This window comes from Larus michahellis, chromosome 7 (genome assembly GCF_964199755.1).
Source record: "Larus michahellis chromosome 7, bLarMic1.1, whole genome shotgun sequence".
Taxonomy (NCBI): domain Eukaryota; kingdom Metazoa; phylum Chordata; class Aves; order Charadriiformes; family Laridae; genus Larus; species Larus michahellis.
The window spans coordinates 57,409,812-57,416,295 of record NC_133902.1 but is presented as its reverse complement, the minus strand read 5'-3'; the positions used below and the strand labels follow the sequence as shown (position 1 = coordinate 57,416,295).

The following is a 6,484-nucleotide window of genomic DNA, read 5'->3' as shown; positions in this document are numbered from 1 at the left end:
TTTGGAATTTTCAATATTCATTTTGAGAGCTGGTCTTCAGACCCCAGCGCTGTAGTTACACGAGGATCTCAGATTTCTGGCTGCCTTGTGGACTGCAGTGGTTTAAAAGGAAATCCGAAAGTCCGACATTTATTATTTTTATAATATTATGAATTTTTGAGAGGTTTTTTTTTTAATTGGGAGCAAGGATGTTGCCAAAAATTTGTCCAGAGGTTCTGCAGTGTCGCTGGTGACTGAGAGGAGCTGTGGCACTTGGTGGCTGTAGGGCAGGACAGGATGCAAACAGGTCCTTAATTGTGTGCATAGGTGCTAGCAGAATGAAGAAACTTAAATCTGCTAATATGTTGCACACCAATAATGGGAACTAGGGATTTCCGTAGCTTCACAGTATTGCCAACACCCTACATTCAAAGATCTTTAGCTAGAGATGAGAAAAATCATGGAATGGTCTTAAAATTGTGGTAAAACCCAGCACACATTGGCCTCTCTGTTTGTCTACTTGAAGGATACTCATAAGGGTATTGAGATTGAGACTGATTTTTCTCAATAGTGATCAGGGCCTGGATTTCAGATTTATTTTTTCAGACCTACTAGCATTTTGTATAACCTTGTCTTTTTTCAGTCTCAGTAATGTGAAAAAGAATGAATTTTATGGTTTTCCCTCCGTCATGATGAGGAGCACTGGTAAATCTACTGAAAGGTTTGTGTTTCTGTACTGGTCTTTCTCAACCTGGAAGAATTTGGATGGGAACATAGTTTTTTGATGAGGATCTAATTTTTATTTTTTTTTTACCCCTGCAGAGAAAAGCCTTGTGTATCTGCAAAATGGATGAGTTGAAAATGTCTGCTGCTCCTTCCAGAACCTGCAAACATGAAGGCCCAAATTTAAGCCAAACTCTTCACTTATTTAATGAGTGGTGACTTAGATTAAGCAAGCTGCCTTTCCCTTTTAAACACTTTTATGAGGTAAGAAACAATATCCTGCATATGCACTGGGTTTCCAGCAGTTAATGGATTAAATAGAAGATAATTTCCAATATTAAAGGCCAACACCAAAATGACGTCGGAGCATTAAGTTTATAGGACAAATGAACGTAGTTACTCCTCAAAGCAGAGGGAGGCATCATGACGTAGAATTGATAAATATTTTTATATTATTTTTTATATATATATATAAATTTGAATTTATTTGGCAAACTCTATGACTGGGCAGATTAACACACGTGTCTGATTCAGTCCCCTGACAGTAATTTAAGGATCATGACTTTGAACAAAGCTGTAGAGCAAAGACCACGAACTTCAGAGGGCGCGGAACATAGATATCTGAGGTAGGATTACTTGCATGTGAATTTTCTGTTCAGACAAACCACAGTACTATGTGTGTTTTTCTCAGTCCAGAGTGCTCTTTTCCCACCGATTGCTTGGGGTCGTGCGGCTGGTTTGTATTGCATCCGGTGACACATACTCCAAATTAACCCTGAAAAAGGAAAACTTCATAAAAGAGAAATTGTACCTTCCTTTGGGGTATTTTCTTCACTGTAAATTGTACGAACATGAATGGAGTATGTACAGATCCCCAGTGTTGGACATGGTGCTTCTCGGTTTTAAAGGAGGAGTTATGCCAAGGCATTTTTTGCGTATAATTTTTAGTAACAGAAAAGGGGCATAGTCTCAACTCCATTCCTAAACCAGAGCAAACCGAGAAACCCACAAAGTCAGCAGCTGGGTTGACTTGTGCTTTCTGGAATGTGAAAACATCTGACCAAAATTGTGTTAAGTGAAGATTAAGTGCAAAAAAATGAAATTTCACCCTTTTCCAGAGCGCGGCCCTGCCAGGAGCAAGCATTACTCCATTGTCATGCACTCAGCTGTAATTGCCCATCTGACGGCGAGCTGGAGATCAACATCACAGTTCTTAAACCATGGGCTACGTATGCCAGACTGCGGCGCGTTGTGTCAAGCCACTTAGGCATGAACCATCAGGGCAGAGAGTGTTACTAAATGCTCTTATTTTTAGGTCGCGCAGATGCAGATCATCCTGCGTATTTCTCTGGACAAATTGCTAATCGCTACCTTGTTCAAAAATCTGTTGGACATTTCCTATATGCTGCATCTGATTGTGATTTTTTTTTAAAAGCGATACAAGCAATAATATGAAGCTCACTTAGGAGGCCTGCATAAAATGGTGTGTAACAACCACGTACAGTAAATTAAACATGATACTCATTACATAAATACAATTATATTTATCAGCCTTTTATAACCACACAAAGCATTTACCAGTAAGTTATTTTGGAGTAGATAATTCCCAATTAACTTTTACTACTTTATTTTTGCTAATTTAGTTAGATTTAATTTTTCAAATAAAAAAAAAAAGCTGTATCAAATGGCATCTCTAACTATTACACTGGAGATGAGATATAATTAAAATGTTATGTATATGGAATTGCAACTGATGGGAACCTCAGCTTAAACTCTTATTTTTGTCTTTATTTGATTGTTGCCTGCACTGCACAGATAACATGATTGAATTGCAAGATGGCTGTGTGCCCACAGTGCCAGCACTCGGAGCTCAGAGAAGAGAGGGGAGGGAAGAGCTTGAAAGACAAATTACCTGGAAAATCAAACTGGTCAAGGTCTGGATTTAAACGTGCTGAGGAATCCTATGAGAAGTCCTTCTCTGCCCATACCGTTTTCTTCTGCAAAGCTGGTTATGTCTATGGAGTTGGGCATGAGGAACGCTGGGCTTCCGTGGGTCCAAGGTGAGAGCGGCAGTGATGTGTAGGTGCCTTTGTGCGCTATGGTTGCGAAGCAACTCATGCACAAATTGCTCACCAGCCTGTTGATAAAACTTGTGATTCCACTCTCTGGTTTGCTACCAAACCTGAGCACCGTGCAAAGCTTGGGACTGTTTCCTCTGCACCAGGAAACGTCCCCGTGTCTCAACCTGGATGGTGGTGCAGCGCCCTGGTCAAAGAAGACTCCGTCTAAAATTGCCACCAAAACTCAAAGTTCAAACCAAGCCGGTCGCTTGGCTGAAGTGTCCTTCCCAGTGATTTGAGTTTTTGAGGCTCATTTCAGCTCTTTGTTTTCTCAGCGGTGGTGGTGAGAGACAGAGTCTCTCTTGGGCTGAGGAATACACAGGGAATCCATTGGCAAAGTCTCATCATAGTTCTGTTGTACTTTTGAAAGAAATCCTTCAAAGTAAAAAGAAGGACAGTTCTGAAAAGGCTTCCTACCTAGTTTTGGCTTTTCTGTTTTTCATTTTGTCTTGAGATATAGGGCTTAAATTCTGTAGTCGAAATGTAGGGTATTGGATTTAGCCATCGAAATCCTACTATGGACATGCTGTGTCTAACCGGTCAGGAATAGTCCAACCAGTCTCCCAGAGAATCCCTCTCTCGGCAGGATTAAATATGCTGATGGCTGTTTAAGGCCACTGGTGTGGCTTTGCAGATTTTGGTTCAGGACTTGGCTCGGGGGCCGGGGGGTCTCCGCACCCCGGGACGTCGGGTAGATGTGCTCAGTGATCTGTCACAGGGCGAGGTGTGGTGGAAACGCGCGATATTATTAAACTGAACCTCTCTTAATTTCATCTGTCACTAATAATTAAAATGTAAATGCAGTGTTGCTAATTGTGTTTCAGACAGTATGATTTTAAAATAAAATAAATGTGAACTCCAAGAGTTCGACACTGCTCTAAGACAAGAATTAATGTGTTTCAGCAGGGAAGGGGGGCTTTGCTGATGGTAAATATCGGAGCTATCTTTCTAAAGGCGAGGACAGTTACAGATCCACTGTTCATTACTTTGGATGTGTCACATTTGCTAGTATGACAAGATGTATTATGGACGAGGAATTTTACAGATGGAGAGAAATATCCATGTAAGTTGTTTATTTGATTTTTTCAATATTTTTTCTTTTCTGTACTACCCTGTCCAACCTTGGGATAATGGAATTATTTTCTGCCTTCTGCACTATCATCAGGCTTTGGATGGCTGCACAAAGGCCACTGGCAACAGAATAAGATGGCTGTAAAAAAATGCAAAAAATTGGGATAGAAAAAAAAAGGTACAACCAATAACTTGCCCTTAAATTTAAAAGGAACTAAATGAGGAACTTCTGGACAATTTATCTTGCTGTTTACAGATAACAAGTCACTTTGTTTTTATGTGCTCAGTCTAGTATTCCATAATTTATTTGAAAGAAGATGAGAAATAATGTAGATAAATGATGAAGTGTCAGGGTCTGACGCTCTTAAATGAAGCTATTATGGTCAAAGAGAAAACGTAAAACCTGCGGCTCATTATGAGAGCGTTCTACTTGTCAGTTAAGTGAAAAGGCCTGGAATGATTTCCAGTTTATTTGTCATTGCAGTTATTAAAGCTGTCTTTTTGGTGCCATGAAAATGAATTGAAGACTTTATTCGAAGTAAATTTGTACTAAAGCTTTCAGATGTATCTTATGTGAGTTCAGTGAGGCAAGAAAACAGCTTAAAAGCTGAAATATTACAAGAAGGCAACTACTGAAGTCCTGAAACGCACAAGAATATAAAGTCTGAGGAAGTTACACAAATAAATGAAGTATTTCATCTCTTGGGAAATAAAGCTTAGTTTTACTATATTGTACACTTAGACAAAGAAATCGGCCCTTGTTAGTGGCAGCAAAATATTGTCTTTCACGGACTTGTGCCTGGTGCTTACTTTTATATCAAGCTATTAATTTTGGGACAAGTTTATCAGAGAAGTGGGGCTTCTCTGTTCCAGTCTGCACGGAGCATCTTTAGAAATACCATCTGCGAGTCGAAGAGTAGACGTTATATCAATGGCAAGATTAGGCTTTTTATGGTCGTCATGACTAATGCGGTTCAACAGCAGGACACAGCGATGCGTGGGAGATACGGGGCCGGGGAGACCGGCCCAGAAGGATCCATTTCCCTAATTGAATGACTGGGCTCCAAAGCAGCGCATCTGACTACAGGGAATGGGAGACATTATTGACGTTTTTATCCCTCTTGAAACAGTCTTAAAATACTTCATGAACCTCGCGTAGCTTGGAGGTTAGAGTAAAATTTCAGTTCGCCGCCAACTGAAATCAAGTTAGCCCTGCTACTGAGGTGGTCGTTGACACTCGCGTTATTGCAATCCCTTCTTAAGATTATTTCTACTGAACTGTAAATCTTGAATTTATGTAGAGGCGATTGATAGGTTTATTTTATTCTGTTTTGTCTATTGCTCTAGATTTCTTTTCCAGTAGTTGTGTTCCCCACTACCGCTTCGTATTTGCCAAGACAAATTAGTGCAGTTATACTAGGTTTGGACTGTCCAAAAGGAAATTAAGAGTCTTTTTTTATTTTAAATTGAAAGCTGTAGGAGCACTAAACTGAATGCTTAACTCCAAGCTCCAGCAGTCTTACAGCAGTATAGTTGACACTTTATTGCAGATATTACAAATGTTATGACATGTCTTCAGGGTCAAGTTAAAAACAAAAAGGGTTCCACATTCTCATCAGAAGTAATCTGTCAGTTTTGTCATCAGATATTATAGCAGCCCTCAGTAGCAGTGTCACAGTCAAGGGTTTATCAGGCTCTGTAGTATATGTATACATACTCTGATTTCCAGGGGTTTATATCTGCAATAAAAATTCCCTCTGGGCTAAAACTTGGCATTCATAGCCCAAAGGGATTTTTTTAATTAAAAAAAAAAGTATCAGCGAAGGTTTTCTTGAATGATAAGAGCACTAAAAAAAAAAATAAATCTATTCTGCATTTTAAAAATACTTTAAATCTTTTAAACTGGCAGACTTCAAATATTTAAGCGGCCAACTCTCTTTACATAAGAGACCATTAAAAAGGACAACCCAGGAAGGGGATAGGTGGCGGAGTAGACAAGTGCTTTGTGCTCGTCGTGAGTAGAAGTGTTGAGCGTTTGATGAGATGTATAATTAGCCACACATTTCTAAAGCTCTTGGTGTCTCTTTCTATTGAAACTGTGCATGAGGGAATTAGGATGTCTGATGCACAAATATAAATCATTTCTTCCTCGCCACCCTCTGGCATGGTCCTGCAGAACAGGGCTGATACGGTGTAAGCTGCTCGGATCAAGGCAGCCCTTCTGATATACACGTTACATCTGTTCTGCGTAGAAACAGAGGACTTCGTTTCCTACAGCTGCTGGCCTGGTACTTTTTTGCTCCTGTTTTCATGACAGTAGCAACCAAAATAGGCAAAGCGCAGCAGGGACGTTCAGGGGGAAATGCGGAAAAGAAAATAAAACAAAAAGAAATGCCCATGCAAATGGTGGTTATGGAAGGGATGCAAGTACTGATGGGCGTAGCGCTGGTTAACTGTGTTAACCCTGAACTCTCGTTTATTGCTAGGTGATGTTGTAGGGTTGGTTTTTGAATAATTGGTGAGGAAATCAGGAATAATGTATTAGATACAGAAATGTTTGCACTAAAAAGTGGTGAAAGACATACTATCCC

General features: G+C 39.9%; 1 long non-coding RNA gene across 1 annotated transcript in view; it reads left to right on the top strand.

The window, feature by feature from the left end:
* Nucleotides 1–213: 213 nt before the first annotated feature.
* Nucleotides 214–6,484, top strand: part of LOC141746187 (uncharacterized) — a 35,384-nt gene continuing 29,113 nt past the window's right edge. The window contains exons 1-3 of the long non-coding RNA XR_012588257.1: nucleotides 214–966; nucleotides 1,237–1,328; nucleotides 2,518–2,762. This is a non-coding gene — a long non-coding RNA (uncharacterized LOC141746187). The remainder of the gene's footprint in view (nucleotides 967–1,236; nucleotides 1,329–2,517; nucleotides 2,763–6,484) is intronic.